Raw genomic sequence first — 26,660 nt, forward strand, 5'->3', positions numbered from 1 at the left:
AATGTGGCAAGAGGTATAGTTAAATATGGGAAATATTACTACTTAAAAGTCGGGATGGAATAAAGAAAATATGAGATCTATATTAGGTCTACAAACATAAATGGTTCATCATGGTCTAAATAAAAGGAGAATTACCAACAGACTCCTAATTGTGTTTGTGAGAGAACTTCATCAACACTTAAAAAGGTTACCTGATCCACCGGGCTGTGGTGCCTACATCGGACTACCAACTACAAGTACTAACAGTGTGCCTGATCAGGCCGTCAGCAGATCTGTTGGGAATGATCCAAGGAACTACCACAAGGTTGACATCAACACTGACGTTATACGAAAACCAGAATAAGTTATCACAGACAGGAATAAACCCAAGATAATCCTCTCAGACTTACGAGTAAGGACGCTTTTGCTCCTTCATTTATCCTTTCCCCTTCAAGAGGCGCGGTGATAGTGCCGCCGGTGGGACGGTCAGGTAGCGGGCGCCTGTGTGTAGCCACAGCTCACACCAAGGTGACGGAGGGGAGGCTTGAGAGCGGGTAGGGGACGGTCAGGTAGCGGGCGTCTGTGTGTAGCCACAGCTCACACCAAGCTGACGGAGGGGAGGGTTGAGAGCGGGTAGGGGACGGTCAGGTAGCGGGCGCCTGTGTGTAGCCACAGCTCACACCAAGCTGACGGAGGGGAGGCTTGAGAGCGGGTAGGGGACGGTCAGGTAGCGGGCGTCTGTGTGTAGCCACAGCTCACACCAAGCTGACGGAGGGGAGGCTTGAGAGCGGGTAGGGGACGGTCAGGTAGCGGGCGCCTGTGTGTAGCCACAGCTCACACCAAGCTGACGGAGGGGAGGCTTGAGAGCGGGTAGGGGACGGTCAGGTAGCGGGCGTCTGTGTGTAGCCACAGCTCACACCAAGCTGACGGAGGGGAGGCTTGAGAGCGGGTAGGGGACGGTCAGGTAGCGGGCGTCTGTGTGTAGCCACAGCTCACACCAAGCTGACGGAGGGGAGGCTTGAGAGCGGGTAGGGGACGGTCAGGTAGCGGGCGTCTGTGTGTAGCCACAGCTCACACCAAGCTGACGGAGGGGAGGGTTGAGAGCGGGTAGGGGAAGGTCAAGCAACAGACTTATATGGCTGTATGCTTAACTGACGGTGATTATATCATAGAACTTCAGGTCCTAAACCCTGGTTTTCTAGTTATTGGTCATTCCACATTTTTGAAGCGCTTTTTTTGGTGCCTGCAGGGTCGAGCTTCAGCTTTTAGATCCCGCTTATTCACGTGGCCACGTCATGTGTGTACATATAAGGACGTGTATGTACGTGTTGGGGAGCGTGTGTACGTGTTGGGAAGTGTGTGTACTTGCACGTGATGGAGCGTGCGTTCAAAGGTTTATGTATTTAGGAAGAGGGGGTTTACGAATTTAAGCCTATCGACAAAAAAAAAACCAAATCCCTGTGTTAACTTTTTATCATTTGTTGGAATTAATTTTATTCTTGCTTTTCCAATCATTTCCGCTTCGCCCTTCACTTTCCTTCAGCGAAAACATAGTCAACAAAAAGTTCTTAAGAATGATCCTTTATTATGGGTGACAGGTGAAGCTTGTCTTGTACATTTTATTTTATAAGTAAGGTTTTATGCAACGTATCGATTTGGAATGCAGGACACTTGGTAAAATTAAGGGGTCAGGATTCATCTAGCAATTACGTGTGAGCTTACGAAGCCTGTTTATCTTTCCTTGATCATGGCAGCTTAGCTTCTATTGATTAAAAAGTTTACAAGGTTCGAAATTCCCAACAAAAGGTTGTTTTATTATTATGGACAACTTCGTAGTGCTTTGGAGCTCATCAACGGCTTAATAATTAACTAAGCAACCATGATCGAGGAAAGATATACAGGTTTCGTAAGTGGGCACTTAAATGTTACGTGAATCCTGGTAAAGGTATCTAACGAAACTGGGTCGTAAAACTCCTTGTGGCTGCGTATAGAAACAATGTAAACTCTCCATACCAGTATAACAATATTGCACCAGAATATGCAGACCTGCACCTAATTTTCTACACACACACACACACACACACACACACACACACACACACACACACACACACACACACACACACATACACACACACACACACACACACACACACACACACACACGCCCTCGTGCTAGGAAATGTTCCAATGTTCTCTTGTTTTAATTAAACACCAACACGTTTTTATCATGGTAATTTTTTCTACGATTTGCTGAGTGTGGTATTATTTGCATTTAATGTTTTCAGCCTCCAGGCTGTTGTTAAACTGTAGCTGCAGCTACAGTTTGGTTGGTAAGTCGGCCAGGAGAGAGCTCTGAGGGTAGGCTGCTGGGACATTGAACTCCTTAATGTAAACTCATCGAAAGTAAGTACGTAGATAGGCGACGTAGATTAAGGAAAATAGTCTACTGTACGAAATGGATATATACAAGTGTATACAAAATCACACCTCTACGGTAATGGATATTTTTCAGTAAATGAATTTAATTATTTTATTAAATTAGCTTTAAATTAAATGAAATTTCATTAAATTAGTTGAAATGTGGTGTGCCTCTGAGGCAAGTTGTGTTTATTAAACTCAATACGAGTCGACTCGTACCAAAGTACAGAACTCTGCCAACACTCACAGGGATAATGTTCATCCTCACAGGAACTGAACTCCTGCGAACCCTTACAACCTCCAGTAGACTTAGGTAAACTATGCGATACAATTTTACCTTCGTCATAAGGTTGTGGGAGCTTGTTTAGGTTCGAATTAGGATATACTGTTTTACGTACATTTCCCAGTCATTTTAGCACAAAATTTCGCAGTTAAAAAGAACACACACACACACATATACATATATATATATATATATATATATATATATATATATATATATATATATATATATATATATATAAACACTACATTGACTTCATTGTGTTGCACAACCATTTGGCGCTGCCACTCACAGGGAATCAGCCAAATACTTTAAGTACAGAGAACTGAATCACCACTGCAATTTTGTCCCCATTGCTTCAGAGACTCGGCGCCTGGGGTAAGTGCGCCACCAGTTTTTTGAAGGAACTGGGTTCTAGGCTAATTGAAACAACAAGATACCCTAGAGCTGCCAGCTTCCTTTTCCAGCGCCTCAGCGTGGCGATACAGAGGGGAAATGCACACTGCATTCAGGGTTCCTGCCCGCCATCTGAGGAACTGGAGGAACTCGACAACTTACGATATCATCTTTGTAGCATATATATAACTCCTTTTTTTGTAACAAAGTTTAAATAAAACAAATATACATATATGTCAATTCCTTTTGAAGATGTGGGAGCCGGTCGGCCGAGCGGACAGCACACTGGACTTGTGATCCTGTGGTCCCGGGTTCGATCCCGGGCGCCGACGAGAAACAATGGACAGAGTTTCTTTCACCCTATGCCCCTGTTACCTAGCAGTAAAATAGGTACCTGGATGTTAGTCAGCTGTCACGGGCTGGGGGTGGAGGCCTGGTCGAGGACCGGGCCGCGGGGACACTAAAGCCCCGAAATCATCTCAAGATAACCTCAAGATAACCAAGATGTATTAATATACGAAACTACTTAAGGAACAGGAAATTCCTGTTTCAATTCTTCCTCCGTGGTCTGACACTGTCACATTATATAAATTCAAATCATTTATGGTGTTACAACCATACAGTTGTGTCGCTGCACGCAGTCTGGCGTAGAGGCCACAGCCCTCTTGATCAGGTGTGTGTCTTCCTGCACCGCTCCTCTCCTCTCACTTAATTCCTCTCCATGAAAGTTTGAACAAGTTCGACGCAACTTCTAAAAAATGAGGAATTCAAAAGACTAAAATCTTGGGAAATATGAGCCCCTCTTCTCTCTCTGCGCTCTGTCTCGTTCCTTTCTACCTCTCCCTCCTCCTTGTCCCTTTTTACTATATTTCCTTCCATCGCTTTCCTCCCTACGTGCATGCATGTATATATACCTCTATATACATGCATGCGCGTAGTTTATATGTTTGTGCGTTCGTGTGCTTGTGTTGGACGGGAGGTGGGGGGAGGGGGGGGGGGGGAAGGTTATCTTGAGATGATTTCGGGGCTTAGCGTCAACGCGGCGCGGTCCTCGACCAGACTTCCTTTTTGTTACACATTCCCAGAAAGCAGCCCGTAGCGGCTGTCTAACTCCCAGGTACCTAATTTACTGCTAGGTGAGCAGGGGTTTATCAAGTTAGTGTGGGACTAAATTCCCAGGTACCTATTTACTGCTAGATAACAGGGGCATAGGGTGAAAGAAGCTCTGCCCATCGTTTCTCGCCGGCGCCCGGGATCGAACCCGGGACCACAGGATCACGTGTTCAGCGTGCTGTCCGCTCGGCCACCGGCTCCCAGTGTGTGTGTGTGTGTGTGTGTGTGTGTGTGTGTGTGTGTGTGTGTGTGTGTGTGTGTGTGTGTGTGTGTGTGTGTGTGTGTGTGTGTGTATTCACCTAGTTGTGTTTGCGGGTGTTGAGTTTTACTCTTTCGGCCTGCGACTCAACTGTCAATCAACTGTTTACTAACTACTATTTTTCCCCTCACCACCCCCCCCCCCACAGGAAGTAGTCCGTGACAGCTGACTAACTCCCAGGTACCTATTTTACTGCTAGGTAACAGGGGCATTCAGGGTGAAAGAAACTTTGCCCATTTGTTTCTGCCTGGTGCGGAAATCAAACCCGCGCCACAGAATTACGAGTCCTGCACGCTACCCACCAGGCTACCAGGCCCCCCCTGTGTGTGTGTGTGTGTGTACGTGTGTGTACACATTAGCGCCAGTCTCCCAAGCCTCAACATACTCCAGACTGAGGAATATCCTCTCCCAAATCCCTTGAAAATGAGTTTAATTAAGAAAGTCTTTATGTCGTCATTACATGGAGGTCATTATCACCTTGCCGACAGGCACCGCCTTATGCTGCTCTCAGGGGCCACATACACCCATAATTGCCCACTCACACTGGGTGCAGAGTCCCTTATTAGAGTTTCAGTCCCTTATTAGAGTTTCAGTCCCTTATTAGAGTTACTGAATCCCTTATTAGAGTTTCAGAATCCCTTATTATAGGTTTAGGAAACCTTTAAATTTCAGATTTTTTTCAGAGTTCTTTGGTATTTAAGTATAATTAATCAATACCTCATCGTGGAATCAGATTCCCTTCATATAGTTTCTCAATCCATATTATTGTTTCACAATCATTGTGTTGGTTATAAAACTCCATATTGTTAAGGAATTGTTAATGCAATATGGGTATATAGGCAATATTTTAGTTTCACTATTCAATATTGATATATAAGTATTCATATTATTACCGAGATCTCCTTAAAGTTTCATAATTGTCATATTTACTTTTATAATATGCTTTTGCAATTGTCTACCTTCCGTATTTTCTGACATAATGAAGAAGACAATATTTAAATGTTAGAAATACCACAATTTCTGATCATAAGATAGGAGACAGACTAAGAGTGTTCCTTCCTCAAGGGATAATCCCTGTTTCTTTGTTGGGTTACAGAGCCAGGTCCCTCTGGTTTGACCTTTGCTGTTAGGGAGTCGAGCCGAGATTATAAACTGAACGCAAACGTTATGTAAATATTTATTTTACGGTCCAATTAATTGTGCCGGATTCGGATAAAGTATTAGTTAATCTTTCAGTCAACGAAAGGTGCAGGTAACGTTTACATAGTTTCGGCCATTGAACGCATTTTATATTTGTACTGTTAATTATTTCCGTTTTTCGAAAATAAATAATGAATATGATTTCGATTTTCCTATTTTTAATAAGCGAACCAATTGTTTCCCAGGAAAATTTGGAATTTCTTTTACAAACTTCTAGTCTGTTGTGAAAAAAATATAGTTTAGCTGGAAATTATTGGGCGTGCGAGGTGGTTCCTGACTGGAAACATTTCTTCCCGCAATATTAGAGACGCTGGGGAATTTAGAGTCAGACTTGGGCAGGTGCTTCTGTGTTGTTTCATTATGATCTCATATTACTACCGCACGAGAAATGCTACGGATTTTTTGTATAAATCAGATACGAATGAAATTTGGGTTTTAAATAGATGAAGTTATCATAAGACTGGCCGCAGTCCGGGCATGGTCAGTAGAAAAGCACTTGGACCTGACTTCAGTTAAATCTGTTGTATATCAAAACAAAAAAATACGTCAATAGTCTTATTCAGAAAGAACTGAAACGGAACAAAGTTATATGCGTTATTGATAGCCTTTTCTCTCTAAATGATAATACAATAATAATAATAATATATAAATGATAACAAATAAGAGTATTATTAACTGCAGTAAGGATAAAATAAATTGAGCAGACAAGTAGCTCTAAATGTGATTTGATCCAGAACGATCCTCTGGTAACATTCTGGCCGTGGGAACACATGTTACACAGCTTTAATGCTTAATGAGTTGCTTGTAAGCTGCAGGGGCTTACAAGCAACTCATCATATACATCAACATGCAGTCATGTGATGCTGGCCCTCACAGTCTCTTCCTGCAACGACTGCTTCTCGCTTGACAGTCCTGCAATACGCTATTCCTATTGCAGTCATCTTTTGAGCAAACTACCATTCTTTATCTTCAGTGGCCTTCGAAGATCCTTGGTCTTCTTCCATTGAACCTGCATCTCAGGAATTACCTTATTGAATTCAGGGTGAGTTTGAGGGTGAGCCTATGGACTTTGAAGCTGCATCCGTGTGTGTATTTTTTTGTTTGTATTCTAAGAATTTAAGAACGTTTGGTAAATAAACTACCTTTAAAAATCCCTACTTTTAATGATAAGTAGGAATTAGTTGACTTGTGTATTAAAGTCATCGACAAGTGAAACGATAATTGAAGAATTATTATATGAAAGAATTTGCTAATTATATTAGTTGAACTAATATAATTAGCAATAATAACTAATTAGCAATAATAACTAATTAGCAATAATAACTAATAACTAATTATATTAGTTCTCAGTCTAGTTAAATCTCAGATTTAAATAGACTGAGAAGTGTCTATTTGTTGATCTATGTGGGATCTATGTTGATCTTTAAAGCGTCTATGTCTTCAAACCATTCCCGACCATTTGTTGATCTGAGAGCAACACAGGAACATTAATGACCAACATTAACGCTTGAGAGCCTTTAGTCTGAGGCAGAGAAGCGAGAGTGAAGGAAGTGTGGTTGTGTGGAGAGTTGTTGCGGGAGAGGCAAGCATAAAGTGGTGGAGAGTAAAGGAGATAAGAGGGAGAAGAGGAGATGGTATGGCGTACGGGGCGAGAAGCTAGGTTAATCACATTGTGGGCGGCGAGTGGGGGGTGATGGTCTAGACGTGTAGCCCCGTAGGGGGCTGATGGAGGGGGGCGGATCCCATTAATGGTGCGGAGAGGTTAGGTGCTGCAACGGGGGAAGGCAAGGCAGCAGGATGGAGGGAACACTATAAAGTGGGTAAGGTTGGCCTTAGTACACGGGAGAGACATCTCCCGTCACGCAGGGTGCAGTCGTACCTCCACAGATCTCCAGTATCATCTATTGATACTGGAAATGGCTCAAAAGGGCCACCACTTATGGGCTATTCATGCCCGTGCCACCTTTTGGGTGGCTTAATCTTCTCTCTCTCTCTCTCGCCTTAGTTGAAGGTCAGAGAGACGGCACCACTCCCGTGCCAGGTAAGTTACGGGCTCACCATAGCCCGTGCTACTTGGAACCTGTTCCGAGTAGCTGAATCTATAACAACAACAACAACCTTAGTTGAACTACGGGCTCACCATAGCCCGTGCTACATGGACACTTCGTTCTGAGTAGCTAAATCTGAAACAACACAACCTTAGTTGATTACGGGCTATTCATGCCCGTGCCACCTCTTGGGTGACTTAATTTTTATCAATCTTAGTTGAATGTGGAATAGTGGCTACGGCAGCGATAATGGGGTTCACTTTACCTTTCATTTATCTTTCGATTCCGAGGATCAACGTCCCCTCGGCCCGTTCTCTGACCAGGCCTGCTGGTTGGTGAGCTGGTCAACTAGACTGTTCGACGCGGCTGCTCGCAGCCTGAAGTATGCCCCACAGCCTGGTAATACGCGTGTGTAATACACGTTGAAGACGACGGGAGAGGAGCTGTAGAAGGAGATGAGAGAGGCCGGCAAGAAATACTTTAAAACGCAGTTTTCTACAAGGTATAAACGCGCGCAAAGAAGATGGAATAGACGGCACCGCTTTCATAAATGTGGAGGAACTTCAAGGAATCGATAATAGCGGAGGTAAATGAATTAACAGAATACATAAAAGGAGTGTACACACTTTGTTGGAATAACTGCTTTCCGCTCTCAGCGGAAAGCAGTTATTCTAACAAAATGTGCTCAGAGCTTTCACGGAAATATACATTAAAGATTACACAAACGATGGTCTGGGTACCAAGCAGTAATAATTATATATCGATGTATCATAGTAGATAGATCGCTCAGAATAGTACATTTGCATTTTTAAAAACTCATTTGCATAAAGCTTAAAATACACAAATGATGAATAAAGGTACTTGAAATTACAGTAGAAAACGCAAACCTTATTTATTTCCTCATATATAAACCTGTGTGTAGTGGCCGAGAGTTGCGCTTGACAGAAGTTTGAGTTGCGCTTGACAGAAATATACTCAGAAATTATAGATCATTTTTAACCAGTTATTATACCGCTAGGATATGTAAATCTCCCAAACTTACTAATAGAAGACTATATCATAAAGAGGATTTTGATTGCGTGTTCAAGCTGCCATTACGACACCAGGTATGGTATGGTAGGTCCTGGGTCAGACTGTTTTCGCTAAATTATATCGTAACTACACCTTTCTGAGAACAAACTCTGAAGAATGTGGAACACTGGGCTGGGAAGGTCAAGTCCGACCAGCCTTGTTAATGCTCATCTTTTGAAGAAGGGAGTTCTAAATGCATGTAGGGTCAGCTATCTCATTTGTTTGAAAGTATCTTGTTATGCACACTGAATTTTGTTCAATGTTTACCCTACACACACACACACACACACACACACACACACACACACACACACACACACACACACACACACACACACACACACACACACGGAAGCTCGAAAAAGTGCAGATGTTTGTAACGAGACTCGTCCAAGAATTGCGAGGGATGAGATATAAACTGAAAGAACTAACCTGACAACTCTGGTATGTGGAAGCTGGTCAGAATTACATTTCACCTTTGTAAATGCACATTAATGACACTGTAAAAGACACATCGAACACTTTATGTAGGGCAGACGTAACTCTGCTTATCTATGTATATATGTTTGTAGTTAGATTAGCATTTTAAAAGCACTACAATCACCTTCTGTGGTTGTTCAATGTATACCTGAACTATATGTTAACAGATCTCTCACCCTGTCCATGGAAGACAGAAGAAAATGTATATATATTCTGGTTAGCATTGTAAATGTATGGCCACGTCTGTGGTAGAAAAATAATAATAAAAACAAAACACTGGAAAGGAAGAGGGAGAGGGGAGACATGATAAAGCGATATAAACTACTTAAGGGAAATGACAGGGTAGGAAAAGAGGAAATGATTAGAGTGAATACCAATATAACAAGGGGGCACTGATGAAAGCTTGAGACTCAGATGCGTCAGATAGATGTTAGGACATTTTCTTTTATCGTAAGGGGTAGTGAATAAATGAAATGACCTAAAGGAGCAGTTGTAGAGGTAAACTCGGTTCACAACTTTAAATGCAGGTAAGATAGGGGAATAGGTCAGGAGTCATTGCATTATAAATCCAGGGATCCCATCACAATGGTCGTACTCTTCAAATCACTTGTGCTGTCCCGTCTTGACTACTGCTCAGTACCCACTTCCCCATTCAGAGCAGGAGAGATTGCGGAAATATATGGAGTACAGGGAACATATACGGGATATATAAACTAGATAAAGCATCTAAATTATTGTGATCGTCTCTAAGCTCTCCGAATGTACTCGCTAGAAAGGCGACGGGAGAGATATCAAATAATATACACGTGGAAAATACTGGAGGACCAGGTCCCAAATCTGCACAGTAAAATAACAACGTACTGGAGTGAACGATATGGAAGAAAATACAGAATAGAACCAGTGAAGAGCAGGGTTGTTGTTGTTAAAGATTCGCTACCTGGAGCAAAAAGTTCCAAGTAACACTGGCTATGGTGAGCCCGTAGATAGTTATAGGAGCAAGGGTGCCATAGGCACAATCAGAGAACACTGAATAAACATCAGAGGTCCGCAGTTATTCAGCATACTCCCAGCGAGCATAAGAAATATTGCCGGAACAACAGTGGACATCTTCAAGACGAAACTAGATAGTTTCCTCCAAGGAGTGCCGGACCAACCGGGCATTTGTGGAAATGTGGGCCTACGGGCCGCTCCAAGCAAAAGTCTGGTGGACCAAACTCTCACAAGTCAAGCCTGGCCTCGGGCCGGGCTTGGGGAGTAGAACTCCCAGAACCCCATCAACCAGGTATATGTGGGCCTGCGGGCCGCTCCAAGCAAAAGTCTGGTGGACCAAACTCTCACAAGTCAAGCCTGGCCTCGGGCCGGGCTTGGGGAGTAGAAGAACTCCCAGAACCCCATCAACCAGGTATATGTGGGCCTGCGGGCCGCTCCAAGCAAAAGTCTGGTGGACCAAACTCTCACAAGTCAAGCCTGGCCTCGGGCCGGGCTTGGGGAGTAGAAGACCTCCCAGAACCCCATCAACCAGGTATCAACCAGGTATTAGACAACAAGCTGATATATAAACGGGTCAAAGAGCAAGAGCTCGATCCTACAGGCACAAATAAGGGAGCACAAATAGGTGAGTACACACACGCATTAAACCGGAGATGTTAAAAGGTAATTACAAATCCAAGATAAACCTGAGGGGATGAAGAGGGACCGATGTAACAAGAAAACAGTAGAGGGTTCTGTAGACTTCACCAGACGAGATTATGGATGGGAATTACGCCCAAGTGTGGGAGGTGAAATTGAGAAGGGAACGGAATTGAAAGATCCAATAACAGATGATGAAAATCAGGGGACGGGATTCGAGGCAGGTAAATGGGAAGGGAGGGGGGGGGATGGAGGGGAGGGAAGGGGAGAGAAATGGAGGGGAGGAAAGGAAGTGGAATGTGTGGGATTAACGCCAGCAGAAAACACATCTAAAATATCACATGTATTGAAAGCCAAAAGCAAAGATGCTTGGCGAAATGACATAGAAATCCACAAGAAATTTAATGAAGACTTTAAAACGTATTCACGCCTGGTGAAGAGAGTCAATATAGTACAAAACTGATTTACATACGTTTCCCTTTAGTTGATAATACCGGAGCACTTGGGAGATCAGCACGGAGGTAGCCGTAGTCATACTATAGGAGATATAAACACATTGGTTCCTTATAGCCGTATATCATGGGTGACTTATAGCGATTACCATGGGTGGCTCATGGCGAGGTAACAGGTTATTACATGGACGACTGGTTCCACCCGAGACTGCCGCCCGAGCACAATGGTCTGTGAAATGCACTGACTCCATAACTTCTTGTGCTGGGAACTGAACCTCTTCTTGTGCCGGGAACTGAACCTCTTCTTGTGCCGGGAACTGAACCTCTTCTTGTGTTGGGAATTGAACCTCTTCTTGTGCTGGGAACTGAACCTCTTCTTGTGCCGGGAACTGAACCTCTTCTTGTACCGGGAACTGAACCTCTTCTTGTACCGGGAACTGAACCTCTTCTTGTGCCGGGAACTGAACCTCTTCTTGTGCTCGTAATTAATGTTTTTCGGTTGTACATGGTATTTAAGCTCCTGATGTTAAGACAATTAATGTTCCAGATGTTAAGACAATTAATGTTTCAGATGTTGAGACAATTAATTGTTCCAGATCTTATGGCAATTAAATGTTCCAGTGGGGAGGGGGGGGTGTTTGGAAACTGTGTTAGCGGTAGTTGCGTTTATATTTAAAGCGACAGTTTGCGAGAGTAATTAAAGCCGCATTCGCTAACGACGTGACCTGGTTGGGCCGTTTGCACCATCCACTCTTAATGAGCGTCGGGTGCATGTCCTGGACACGTGTTCCTGTTGTCTTGGGGGATGCGAACGTGCTGCTGCAACTACAAGTCCTCTACTCTTCTTGTACCGGGAACTGATTTCTTACGTCTGAGTTCTTTACGGAACGCTAAAGTGAGAGAGCGGGCTGTCTACTTAGTGGCGCACTCGCGGTTTTTTGTTTATTAATATGGTTAATATTAAATGTTAATATGTTATATATGTTAATATGTTAATATTAATGTTAATATGTTAGTTAATAAAATGTTAATATGGTAGTTAATATTATTGCTGTTGCGGAACATTTTAGTTGGTTAGGTTACGCAGGCTTTGTATCCCGGCTCTTACTGATTTTCTTGTTGATACATCACGTTAATTTGATATCTTTGTACATATATAATTTAGGTGATTTTTTAGCGATAAAGTTTGCATATTTTTATGTTGTAATATATTATTGTATTAAAAATGTTTGAGTATAATTTATTATTTCTCAATTTAGCAGCATATAAGAGTTGGCTTGTGCCATACTAATTATTATTTATGATTTTATGTTATGCAGTCCGCCGAACTTAAATAATTGCGCAATTATTAGATAAATGACAAAGTGTTTAAGGAAATTATTCCATCTGATAATTCTGCTTGAACGCGTCAAAACATGTCAGAACAATATTAGGAATTTTGGGTATATCAAGTTGGGCTGAATGGGAGATGTTGCATTCAATGTCATATTGATTGATTGATAAAGATTAAGCCACCCAAGAGGTGGCACGGGCATGAATAGCCCGTAAGTGGTACAATTTTTTGTTCAGTTATTCTTTTCAGTGTTCTGAGGTAGCATTTAATCGTAAAGCTGCTATCGCGGGGGGGGGGGGGGGGGGGGGGAGGATACTGCCTCACAGTCTTTATGAGGGTGTCCAGCTGCTGGACACCTTTTTTGACCAGGAGAGTGGCTGTTCACTTTCATATTACGAGTATTGCCTTACTAGGCAGCTGTGCAGACGAGGTGATCTCTTCCCGTTCCTGATCTTGAGGTTATCTTGAGATGATCTCGGGGTTTAGTGTCCCCGCTGCCCGGTCCTCGACCAGGCCTCCACCCCTAGGAAGCAGCCCGTAGCATCTGTCTAACTCCCAGGTACCTATTTACTGCTAGGTAACAAGGGCATCAGGGTGAAAGAAACATTTTGCCCATTTGTCTCCGCCTCCATCGGGAATCGAACCCGGAATCTGAGGACTACGAATCCGAAGCGCTGTCCACCCAGCTGTCAGGTGCCCTTGGTACGCCCTTGGAACCACTAGGCTGTTGGTACTAACGGATCGGTCATTGTAGAACGTAATCATCATACTTTTACATCACATTATCGTAGATTTTTAAATGCATTTGGTGATTATCGTTTGTGTTTAATTTTATTTCAGGGTTTTACGTGTTTATTTGATTCAGAGAAAGGCATCTCGAATGTTGTTTTGATGCATAATTATTATACAAACATATTAACTGTTCTTTTTCTTTTAACCAGGTAAGTGTATGGCGAGGGCGGGTGTGCAGCGTGTGACCGTGGGTTGAGACACGGAGGTATAACACCACCAGACCAGCTACGGGTGTTACGGGCTCACCATAGCCCGTGCTACTAGAACTTATTGTTCTGAGTAGCGAATCTTAAACAACAACAACCACGGGTAAGGTAAGGGTTGAGACACACACAGCGAAACTACCACGTTGCTACAACGTTCGAACAAGATTTAACACCTAACAAGTTATAAGAACCAATATAACAAGTTGTAACAACGTTCTAATACGTCAAAAACACCGTTAAGCCAAGATGTAACAACTATATTACAAGTTGTAACAAGCGGAAAATAGGGTCAGTTACGATTTGTGTTTCCAGGGATAACACCAGATCAACTACTAAGATTTCCCTCCACGCCCAGACAGTAGTGTGTTCAGGAGGGAGGTGACGCTTGTCTTGATGAGCGTCGTGAAGAATTTAGAGGAAGACGGATAAGTTCTCAAGGGAACGTTGGCAAATGTAAAAGGGACTGTGTCCGAGGATGTAACTCCATGAACGCAAATGACAAGGTTGTGTTTGGTCATTAGGGCATATATACCCAACCCATCCTTTCAACTAGCATATATATCCAACCCGTCCCCTCAACTAACAAGTTGCGTTTTCTACTTATAGTAACAAACGTCGCAAAAATAACTTATTAAGAAAATAAAAGTTTACAAATATGTACGTTTTCTCTGCATCAGACACGATAAATTAGGTTGGTTGCTTGGGTTCGAATGTTTCTAGTTACGCTAAAAGATTGATTCTTTGTGGGTCTTGACAAGTCGAGAGAACTGGCTGCACTACCACCACCCCCACTCACCATGACCACCTGTAATCACCATCCACCACTAACACCCACCAACACTGTACACCGGAAGGACCCATTAATACGGTAACATCGGCGGCATATGGGACGCTGGTAAACATTAGAACATCATTTAGAAACCAAAATCAGAACTTCAAGGCAGTCTGCACAACTTTTGTTAGACCAATTCTGGAATATGCAACACCGGCTTAGAATTCGCACCTTGTGAAGAAGAAAACTAATTGAAAAAGTACAGCGGCTTGCAACAAGATTAGTGCCAGAACTTAGGACTTAGCTTTTCGGGATAAGTTAAGGGAACTAATCATTACACTCGTGGAAGAGAGAAGAAACAGAGGGGACATAATCGTAACATACAGGATACTGAGAAGATAGCTTCTTTAAACAAGGACGAAAGGACATAACTGGAAACTCAAATGAGTCGAATAAAGTCGGAGCCGAGAGGAGGATTCGAACCCGCTCACTTGGTATTCCCAAACTATCGCCCTAGACCAAGTGGGTAGGTTCGAATCCTCCTCACGGCGCCTACTGATTTTCTGATTGATACGTCAAAACAACGTGATTTCATTGTGAATAAAAACACTTAAGTAACATTTATTGCAGGTGATTAAATGACCTAAACCTAAAACTATTTTCAAAAGGTGTCTGACCCTACACGTAGTAAACACAGTCACGCCAGAAACACTCGGAAAATTTGTCCCCCAGGACGGGATGAGTGTACGGTGTTACCCTGAACTTTACCACAGACTGATGCATCCGTGCCAAGGTTTAGTCAACTCTGGCGCCGGACGTCACTCCTCATATCCGTCTGTTAGAGCATCAACTTGTGTGGTGCTCCACACGCTCACTCAACCATGTATGTACTTGACAAATATATCCCACTGCAGTAACTCTCCTCTATCATTGCAGCCTTCGGCGCCTAGAGAATCACGATAGTCCGGGTCTGTGGTGTTTGCTGGAGGCGCTCAAGGGCCCTCGCGGAAAAATTGTAAAAACTTACCAAGCCAAAACATTTCCTGTAGCTCCAGAGACTGGCTGCTCCGTCAGATCTTGATTCCTCATCTTGCAGTGCATTTTACTGTGTCAAAGTGTTACTCTAGCAGCCTTGCTAACCTTATTACCAAGTAGGGGGGGGGGGGGAAGGGGCTAGTCAGAGACCGGGCCGCGAGGTCACTGATCCGTTGAACTACCTCAAGGTAATACTTACATATTGTATTATTCTGATTTAGCTTTTAACGTACAGGATTGGTTGTCTAATTTGAAGAATGAAGCATGAAATAAGAATTATGAGTCAAGGTCTAGGTATGCAGGTGGGCTGGCAGACTGAGGCAGGTGGAGAGTCAAACAGGTAGAGAATCCGTCGGCATGCCAACAAGGTGGTCATGATAGTGAGGGCATCGCTCCTGTGCCAGGTAAGTCCACTACGGGCTCACCATAGCCCGTGCTACTTGGAACTGAATCTATAACAACAACAAAGGTGGTCATGAACATAGGATAGTGAGGTAAGGCGCACCAACTGCACAGTAATGTTGCTACCAACACTCATTGTGACACCATCTTACGACCATCAATAGAGTTAACGCCTGCCTTAAGCGAACACACCTTAATGTAGGAAGTCACAGTGGTAAATTTACGAGTGCAACAATAATAATGCAACTGACCATCACGAAACACTGATCGTGAAACAATAATAATTTAAAATTAGACTAGTAATATTACTAAGAAAACTAGTAATACTGGTAAAATACTGATACCATTGTTCAATAGTTTAAATTCAAATCTTAATAATAAATGTACTTTAGTAATAAATGTCTTAAATAAATAAATAAATAAATAAATAATAAATAAATAAATAATAAATGTCCTTTTAAAAATAATAATGTTTAAAATGTTTAAAAATAATAAATATTTATAAACATAAATAAATAAAATAAATAATATAATAAATTTATGAATCCAGTTCGTGCACCATCTCGCCACCACCCCTGCCCCCCCCCCCCCCCCCCAAACAACGGTGTGCTTGCTTAAAGACCTCCCTAGAGTAATGCTTGGGACCTCCATTTGTATTGTCAATTTTCAGCTTGATTGTTTTACCAGAGTGTGTGTTGGGGATCAGCTCCCGGGAGAAATTGGCTCCACGGATCATATAAACGCGGACCTCAGGGCGCAGACAGTGCTACACCACGCTGGAAGGTGACGTGGGTATATAGGGGAGTCAAGCATGCTGATGGAGCTAGAGGTAGTAAGGTCGTTTGTCAGGCCTGTGGTAGTGGTGGTGTGACCTGAGGAGACATGTGTGTGTCTGTGAGGCTTATGTTCTTACACACACATGTTTATTACATGCGGTGTTTAAGACGAAACTTGATTGACACCTTTAAAGGGTACGTGATCAACCAGGCTGTGGTTCATACTTCAGACTACGTGTAGCGGCGTCTAACAGACTGAATGATCAGACCGTCAACCAAGGCCCGGATTCAACACGCATTTAATTCATAACTCTTTCCATCAAGATTCATCTTCTCATATCTGAGCAAATCATTTAACATAGTATCGAATAATCAAGATGGTTCCAGCTCAGTGACGTTCATCATTTACCCTTTTTTTTAAGTCATGAAGCAAGTTGATACTGTCGTGTCAACTCTGACGTGACGTCCCCCGGCCATGTATAATTTCCGTTGTCTGGGACACGTAATCTCCTAGGCTTATCGAGGTATCCCCCGTAGGACCTTCAAGTAGTGACCTTCCCCGTGATGTAGCTCACATATGCCTGGGTACCTGTATGTGAACAGATGCATCAGATGCAAGGAAACGTGCCTAGTCGTTTCTGTCCCGCCCGGGGATTGAACTCAGGTTCTTCGATTGTTAGCAGAAGACGTAGTTCACTGTACTACACGACAGCCATGCCAGCAAACTGCATCCTAGATATAACTCTTTATTTACATTAAACCAGTTACTCCTTTTAAGTAAAGCCTTGTACATTGCTCTGTTTCTTGTATAAAACGTTTACACTAGATCTACGATGATCACTGTTCTGTTAACCCTAGACATGCTTAGTAATTACCGTGTTATTCTTCTCTTTTTAACTTATTATAGGCTCTCAATTTCACATGCCTTATGAGGCAAGTGCCATCCACCACGATATCGACACTGAATGCTTCTTATGCAGTTTCTTGTAGTATACACTCTTGTATTCCATAATGTGTGCGTGGCAGAGTTATGACCCACTGGGAGGCTGACCACACGGGGTCACCCTTGTGTAGGGGCCCTGAACAATATACTCAACCCATTATACTGCGAGACCAATACCTCAGCGTTCACCCTTCACTACTTTTATACATTGACATAATTACTTTTTTTCAATGATTGCCACATAAACTTCTCTTTTGATAAAAAGAATAGTTTCTTATCCGAATAAACGTTTCATAATTTCTGCTGTACTTCGATATTACCTGTAAAAATATCTTTATTCGTGGAGCAGTGGGGAGTAAGTAGTAGTGCACATGCCTAACTGTGCTTTTGGAGCTTGAGCTTCGGCTCTTTGGTCCCGCCTCTCAACCGTCAATCAACACACTCTAAAGAGGTCAACTAGTTTCGCTCCTTATATTTAGAGTGAGGGTATTGAAAAGCTCTGAGCCCGTAATGTCTATACAATTGTCTACATTACTTACAGCACCTCATCTTGTCAATGGGGCTCTTCTACACATTATGCCTCCTGGTCACAATGACTTGTGTTACAGGGTCAAAGGTCAAGGTCACAACTAGAGGTCAAGGGTTAAGCTGGTGACCGGGAGTTGTGTGTTACAGGGTCAGAGGTCAAGGCCACAACTAGAGGTCAAGGGTTAAGCTGGTGACCGGGAGTAGTGTGTTACAGGGTCAGAGGTCAAGGCCACAACTAGAGGTCAAGGGTTAAGCTGGTGACCGGGAGTAGTGTGTTACAGGGTCAGAGGTCAAAGGTTAAGCTGGTGACCGGGAGTAGTGTGTTACAGGGTCAGAGGTCAAGGCCACAATGGAGGTCAAAGGTTAAGCTGGTGACCAGGAGTAGTGTGTTACAGGGTCAGAGGTCAAAGGTTAAGCTGGTGACCGGGAGTAGTGTGTTACAGGGTCAGAGGTCAAGGCCACAACTAGAGGTCAAGGGTTAAGCTCCCCTGAGGATTCCTGAGCTTGCCGCGGATGTGAGTCCGCTCGAGACCCTTGTTTATATACGTAATTCACCTTTGTTTTCCCTGCTTTCCAGTTCCTCTATTCTTTCTCTTCTCATTTTATCTCCTCCCTTACCCCTACCTTATTCTCTTTTACTGCCTCTCCCTTCATTTCTCGTCCACCCTTCTCTTGCCCCTTCCCCTTTCTATCAATTAATGTCCCCTTCCCTTGCTTCATCGTTTCTCTCTCTCCCCCTCTGCTATTTCCCTTTATATTGTTGTCCGGCTCCCCTCTTCCATGTGCTGACTGCGATTGTGGTAGTGGTTAGTGATTGTTGAGGTTCGCGGTGATCGTGGTTGTAGTTACTGGTGACTGTGGTTTAGGTTAATGGTGATTTTGATGAGATTACATGATTGTAGTTGGAGTTGGTAGTGTTTAGCGATGACCGTGGCTGGGGTTACCTTACTTTGTGCTTACCTTGTCTTGGTTCTGAGAATCGTTCCCGCGGCCCGGTCTCTGACCAGGCCGCGGGAACGGCCCTGGTCAGAGATTGGTCATCCTGGTTACTGGTCTGGTCACTAGAGGTGAATGTGTCTGAGGATTGTTCCAGTGGTAATTAGTGGTCACGTAATTGTGACTGGATAGTTAAGACTGTGGTGTTGGGGTTAATGGGGATAATGATCAGTGGTGATTGTGACTATGGTTAATGATGGTAGTTGCTGTGGTTTGTGATGACTTGTGGTAATTTAGTAGTGAAAATTGGTGTGCCTAATCAACTCTTGCTATCCTACCGGCCAGGGGCTATCCTCTGGCCAGGAGCATTTGGTTGATGGCCTGATCCGTCAAGCTATTAAGTGCAGGTAAACTCAGCATCATGTGGACAAGAACTGTAGCGTGGCTGATAACAATATTTCTTCAAACCCTTTGGGTCCTTCATGCTAGTCTAGCTGTCTCTTAGTGTAGATTTTGTCCCTAGTACTCAAAACGCAGCGGATTTATATGTTAATGAAAACAAAACTATCCCTACCTCAGAACCCTACATCCGACCATCACTCTACACCTCCACTCTACAGTGCACCTCTATCTACAGTACACCTCCACCCTATCCATTGAAGCTATTTTGCATATTGTACCTTGCCGTCCGCGCCAGGACATATTTAAATGATCAGAGCGGGAACTAGTCCCTCCAGGAATTCGAATTTTCATATTTTTAAGTTTTGTCAACAGTTTAGGTGTCGTGCCTCAGTGTGGCCGCATTCCACATGTAGAATTAATTTTATTTATCGGTGTTTAGTCAAGTGTGTTACAAAGTTAACTGAAAAATGGATTTTTTTGGTGGAGGAAAGTTTGGTATCATGATCAAAGTGTTTGATATATAAGGTATGAGAAATATGTGGGTAAGAATGCTGAACTCTCGCAGGGAACTTGATAAACACCTTCAAAGGATATCTGATCAACTTGATCTTAATTCATACGCCAGATTGCGAGCAGCGGTGTTTAACAGCCTGGTTGACCAGATCGCCAACTAAGAGGATCGTATGTGACCATTCAAATGCTTCCTGGAAACGCCTCCTTTATGACATTTTGGGTCATTCTTCCATAGGTTTATGGTCAGTTTAAGTGCTGGGTTTGTAAGACTTTCATGGCCCTCCAGAAGCGGCGACAGAACCTATTTAGGTTTTTCTACTCCAAGGCAGGCCTTGAGTAATAGTCTGTTGGGTCAGATTATTTATGATAGGAAAAGATGGAACGATAGGTCTGACCAGTCATGGAGGTGGGGCGTGTAGGTAGCGTGCTGGGGCGTGCCAAGACATGCAGGGCGTGCCGAGACATGCAGGGCGTGCCGAGACATGCAGGGCGTGCCGAGACATGTAGGGCGTGCCGAGACAGGCAGGGCGTGCCGAGACAGGCAGGGCGTGCCGGGGTGGATTGGGTATGCCGGAGCATGTACCTGGTCGCCAGGTCCATGTTAATCTCTGGGTCTCGCTCATATTTTGTGTGGGCAAGACATGTGTGTACTCACCTAACTGTCCTTATGGGGGCTGAGCCTCAGCTCTTTAGTACCTCCTCTCAACTGTAAATCAACTGGTGTACAGGTTCTTAATCGTATTGTGCTCTTATCTTATCTACATTTAAAACTATAGATGGAGTCTGTCTCCACCAGTACTTTGACACTGAACAAATTACTTTTAATATCTCTGTGGGTCATTTGTGTACTCAGTTTCAACCTGTGTCCCTTTGTGCGAGTACTACCCGTGTTAAATAGTCTGTCTTTATCTGTCATATAAATTCCCTGAGAACTTTAGATGTGGTAACCACAACTACCGCAATCAACCACAAGGCAAGGTAAGGTGGTAACCATGTCACGCCTACCTATTGTCTTCCAGCGACGTGACGTTCAATTCACGTAGCCTTTCCTCGTAACTCATACCTCGTAGTTTTGGAATTCTGGTAGCATTCCTTTGACCCTATTCCAATTTCATCTTGTGCTTGACTTTGTATGGACTACACGCTAGAGCAGCATACTCCAGGATTGGTCTGAAATATGTGATATACACGGTTCTAAATTATTCCTTACACAAATTTGCAAAGGCAGTTCTGATGTTAGCCAGTCTTGCATATGGCGCTGTTGATATTCGTTTGATGTTGACTCCAGGTTCCGTATATCAGTAAGCTACCTTGGTTACCTTGAGGTGTATTCGGGGCTTAGCGACCCCGCGGCCCGGTCCTCGACCAGGCCTCATGGTTGCTGGACTGGTCAACCAGGCTGTTGGACGCGGCTGCTCGCAGATTGACGTACGAGTCACAGCCTGGTTGATCAGGGTTACGTGGATCCTTCTCTATCTGTTTTTATGGAGGATTTCATCTCCTATTTGGAACTAGCTCATCAAGATTGTAACATGCTTAGCTAAATGAATTGTGAGGTTCAGTCCCTTAGCCCATTATATGCCTCTGTAACCCTTTCCACTACCGCCCACAAGATGGGTATGGGGTGCATAATAAATGAACTAAACTAACTAAACTATTTGGAACCCTGTATCTGCTGCTCCCTCCATCAAGCTTTATTACTTTACATTTACTTAAGTTAAACCATTTGTTGAACCATACTTCGTCTAGGTTGCCTCTTTATGCCTCTTGCTGTCTTCGGCTGTTTAAATCCTCCTTATAATTCTCGCGTCATCAAAAAAACATTGAGAGGAATGAGTCTATTCCCTCTGGGAGATCGTTTACATATATGAGAATCCGGGTTCTTGGGGTTCTTGTGGGTTCTTAGACCTGGAGTCCAAGAACGGAATTCTGTGGGACTCCGCTATTGACATCTCGCCCACTCTAAAAATCTCACCCCCTCACAGTGACTCGATGTCTTCTGTTGCTGAGATACTCCCATAACTACTGGGGTACCTTCTCTCGCACTCCTGCCTCTTCTCCAGCTTATGCATAAGACTCTTATCGGTTACTGTATCAAAAGTGTGTGTGTGTGTGTGTATTCACCTAGTAGTGTTTGCAGAGGTTGAGCTTTGCCCTTTCGGCCCGCCACTCAACTGTCAATCTGACAGTACCTGTAGATTGTACCAAATCTGACAGTTGAGAGTAGTTTACTAACTACTTTTTTTTCCCACACCACACACCCCTGGAAACAGCCCGTGAGAGCTGACTTACTCCCAGGTACCTATTTACTGCTAGGTAACAGGGGCATTCAGGGTGAAAAACTTTGCCCATTTGTTTCTGCCTGGTGCAGGAATCGAACCCACGCCACAGAATTACGAGACCTGCGCGCTATCCACCAGGCTACCAGGCCCCCACCAACAACCCACCATGTGTGTGTGTGTGGCTTTTCGTCTAATAATTTTAATTAGTGATCGCTCGTGTGGCCAGAGCACACTTCTTGCTTGTACAACAATCTGAACACGCTATTTTGTCCTAGGTAATGTTTACACAGTCACCAACGCACACACGGCTGGTGTGCAATGGAGTTTATTACTGAGAGAGAGAGAGAGAGAGAGAGAGAGAGAGAGAGAGAGAGAGAGAGAGAGAGAGAGAGAGAGAGAGAGAGAGAGAGAGAGAGAGAGAAAGAGAAAGAGAGAGAGAGAGAGAGAGAGAGAGAGAGAGATAAGGAAAAATGATAAAAGAAAGAACGGTAATATAATTGTGAAGTTCTTACCGTAGCGTTGTGTAAACTCTATTTTTAGTGAACAATTATCTGGGAACACTTAACGTGTCGCCAAGTGTATGGGGATAAAATCGAATTAAGGAAGATCACAACCCAACCTGTCAGCCTACAAAGAACGTCGCATTTCTATCGCATGTGTTACATAAGGCCAAAAATTGTCGTACTAGAAAATGGAAGCGGCTGGTGAAAGTGACGTACTGTCCCGTTTTCTGTTTTGGGTCATCTTGGCAGGTTAGGATAAGGGCACTTTAAGTTGACAGTTTTCTTGACGTTGGGAAACCTTAGGAGACAGTCACCAGCAAGTACTGTCTTCAGTAGCCGAACTTGGAATACATGATTTTTGGGTAATATATAAATTTCTAATTAAATACTTATTCTTTCCTTGAATGTAATATAGGCATTTCGAAGTACTTGATTTTTTTATCATTTTATCACATCCGAGAATATGTTACCGTCTGCATGTAAAGTAAGAATATATAACCGTCCATAAATAAAACAAAAATATGCAGCTTCAACAAACAAAACGAATACATTTGCCGCCAACCGATCAAGATTGATGAAGATTAAGCCACCCAAAAGGTAGCACGGGCATGAATAGCCCATAAGTGGTAACCCTTTTGAGCCATTACCAGTATCAAGAGCTGATACTGGAGATCTGTGGAGGTGCGACTGCACCCTGCGTGACGGGAGATGTCTCCCTCCAACCTGATCAAAAAGAGACTACTATATATATTGGTGTAAGAACACAACCGTGTAGAGAGGAGAGGGGAAGACCCGCTGCTCACTGTCTCTCGACACCACATTAGTCAACCTGTCGCATAACCCACGCACCAGACTCGCTTCTCGTACTCCCATGAAGAATTATTAGAGAAGAAACTGCTGCCTTCTCCATCTTTCCCCCGTCCACCATGGCAACCAGCACGGGAGGAGGGAAAAGCATTATTACTTGGACGCTGCCATTGTTTCCGTGTGAACCATGGGATTGTCTCCCATGGTTCACCCGGGAGATAATCCACATAGTTTCATTGATAAACTGTCCAGTTGTAGTTTATTCCTTCTGTGCTTAGTATAAGTAACAATAACGTGGCTCAAACAACCCAGTCCACTAATATGAAACGAGAATGACATTTTGGTCTGTCCTTGACCAAGCAACAGTCTGTTGGCCCAAGCTCTCACAAGTCAAGCATGGCCAGTGGCCGAGTTTGAGGAGTAGCACAACTCCCAAAACCCCATTCAGGTACCCTTATCAGTGGTTATAACTTGTTAAGTGTCCAGGATACACCGTAACTTTGTAAGTTTCACTTCATGTGAGTGTTTAACTACACCACCAACCACGAGGCCTAGTCATAGACAGGGCCTCAGGGACATTGATCCCCGAGACCACTACAAGGTAGATCGAGTTACTTATTCCTGCTACATTTATTATTGTGCGTCTTTTACAGTATACCTTCTTCAGCGCAGCTTCCCTAGGATAAGATGCGGTGCCAGAGTTTTTCACACTGGTTTTGGTAACGTATTTAGGATGACACGAAGGTGTGACTTGTATTTGTATCTATAATTGTATCGGCTGCTCCAAGCAACAGCCTTTTGAACCAAGTTATCACAAGTTAAGTCTGGCCCCACCCCCGGCTTGTGCAGAATAACTCCCAGAACCTCTTCCTGGCGTGTCTGCGTCAGTAGCAACGGACTGTTTCACACCTTCAGGAATGATCTGGTAATATTCGTTGACTGGGAAGAGTGCGAGACCCTAGGAGAGACCCGTTCTTTGATGAGATGGGAAGGGACGTGGAAAGGTGCCGAGTGAAAGAGATGATGGTAGAACTGGGAGCGGAGACAAGAACTAGTGAGAAGATTGGGAGAATTGATAGATGGAAGAAAAGAGAGAGAAGGCTTGAAAATACATTTATTGAGTACTGAGAAGATAAAAAGAGAGAGAGAGATGGAGGTAGGGGGGATGCAGGCGGATGGACTGGAAGCCAGACTTGGGCATGTGCCAGCTTTCCAGCATCATTAATTTGGTGTGTTCCAGCAACTGGTGGGTGGTTGGTTCCATCCATATTACCTCCATGTTTATACCGACACGGGCCCTTCTGCCTCACTTTGGCCTAGCCTAGAGACTGGCTGTTGCTTTACCTTGCGATTCGTTGGGCTACAAATAATAATATGGTATTTAACGAAGTTCCAGCTCATGCGCTACGGAAAATATAAAACCGGAAACCACGTACAAAACGCAGTCAAATCATAACATGAAACGAGAATGTAATGTAAAGGATCTGGGTGTACTCATGTCGGAAGACCTTACCTTTAAAGGACACGATAAAGTAGCCGTCACAACTGCAAGAAAAATGAAAGGTTCTTGTTATCCAACTTTTCAAACAAGATATGATTGATTTCTTTGATATCTATCTTTATTATGCACCCCATACCCATCCCGTGGGCGGTGGTGTAAAGGATTACAGAGGCACATAATGGGTTCAGGAACTGAACCCTCTAGTTCGTATAGCGAAGCAAATAATCTTTTGGTGCTAGTTACACAATTATTAATGCTATATATACATGTACACATACTCATACATGCACATATATATACATATAAATATATACACATACATATACATATTCAATCACCTACACAAATACACACATCAATAATCTTTTGTATCACAAGTGATTGAACAAGAGGCTCACAACAGTCACTATACAAGGCACTTTACATCTATGGTGAGCCACACAGTTACTAGTTTTGCTCCACACCCACCCAACTAGGCGGCAGCTTTACAGTCATGTGCATGCACAACCTACAGTAAGCAAATTTTGGATACTTCGCTAAGATTTCGGCAGCACATCATTATGAATGAAGTACTTACACATTTCTTGGACACCATTGAAGGTGTTATCTCCGAATTCCGCGATTTTTTCACATTCCATTATATAATGACGAAAAGTATGCGAATAGTTCCGCTGAATTTACATTTAGTCAGATCTACATCAGCAGATGTTACAAACTGCCAGAGGTACTTGTAGCCGAGCCTAAGCCTAGCAGTGGTAACATTTAGAAGTGTGCTAACCTTATTGGATGACCCCAACAATGATACTTTTCAAGACGCTAGTGCTCTCTAGAGTGGAGTACTGCTGCACAATGACAGCCCCTTTCAAAGCTGGAGAAATTGCTGATCTGGAGAGCGTGCAGAGATCCTTTACTGCTAGAATCCACTCAGTAAAACATCTAAACTACTGGGACCGACTAAAATGCCTAAATCTGCATTTTCCCGTAAATCGGGAAAGATACATAATAATTTACACATGAAAAATATTAAAGGGGCTGGTCCCAACCTGCACACAGAAATAGCATCACATGAGACCAAAAGACATGGCAGGATGTGCAGAATACCCCCGTTGAAAAGCAGAGGTGCAACAGGTACTCTGAGAGAGAACTATCAACATCAGAGGCCCGAGACTGTTCAACACGCTTCCGCTACACATAAGGGACATAACTGGCCGACCCCTCACAGTGTCCAAGAGAGAACTTGATAAGCACCTCCAAAGGATACCTGATCAACCAGGCTGTGACTCATACGTCAGGCTGCAAGGAGCCGCGTCTAACAGCCTGGTTGGCTAGTTCAGCAACCAGGAGATCTGGTCGAGGACCGGGCTGCGGGTACGCTAAGCCCCGAAATCATCGCGAGACAAGGTAACCGCCTCTGCCGGAATCGAACTCAGGCCCTTAGGACTACGAATCCCGAGCGCCGTCCACTGAGCCGCGAGGCTCCCGTGTGTGTGTGTGTCGTGTGTGTGTGTGTGTGTGTGTGTGTGTGTGTGTGTGTGTGTGTGTGTGTGTGTGTGTGTGTGTGTGTGTGTGTACTCACCTAGTTGTGCTCACCTAGTTGT

At 43.7% G+C, this 26,660-nt stretch overlaps 1 long non-coding RNA gene across 4 annotated transcripts in view; it reads right to left on the reverse strand.

Annotated features, from left to right (window-relative positions):
* The window catches only part of LOC123771005 (uncharacterized), a 424,821-nt gene that overhangs the window by 74,734 nt on the left and 323,427 nt on the right, over positions 1-26,660 (reverse strand). For 2 of the 4 annotated variants that reach the window (XR_011223793.1, XR_011223796.1), the window contains exon 4: positions 25,075-25,106. The exons of the other annotated variants lie outside the window; for them this stretch is intronic. This is a non-coding gene — a long non-coding RNA (uncharacterized lncRNA). The remainder of the gene's footprint in view (positions 1-25,074; positions 25,107-26,660) is intronic. 4 annotated transcript variants of the gene reach the window in all.

Source organism: Procambarus clarkii, chromosome 65, assembly GCF_040958095.1.
Source record: "Procambarus clarkii isolate CNS0578487 chromosome 65, FALCON_Pclarkii_2.0, whole genome shotgun sequence".
Classification (NCBI taxonomy): domain Eukaryota; kingdom Metazoa; phylum Arthropoda; class Malacostraca; order Decapoda; family Cambaridae; genus Procambarus; species Procambarus clarkii.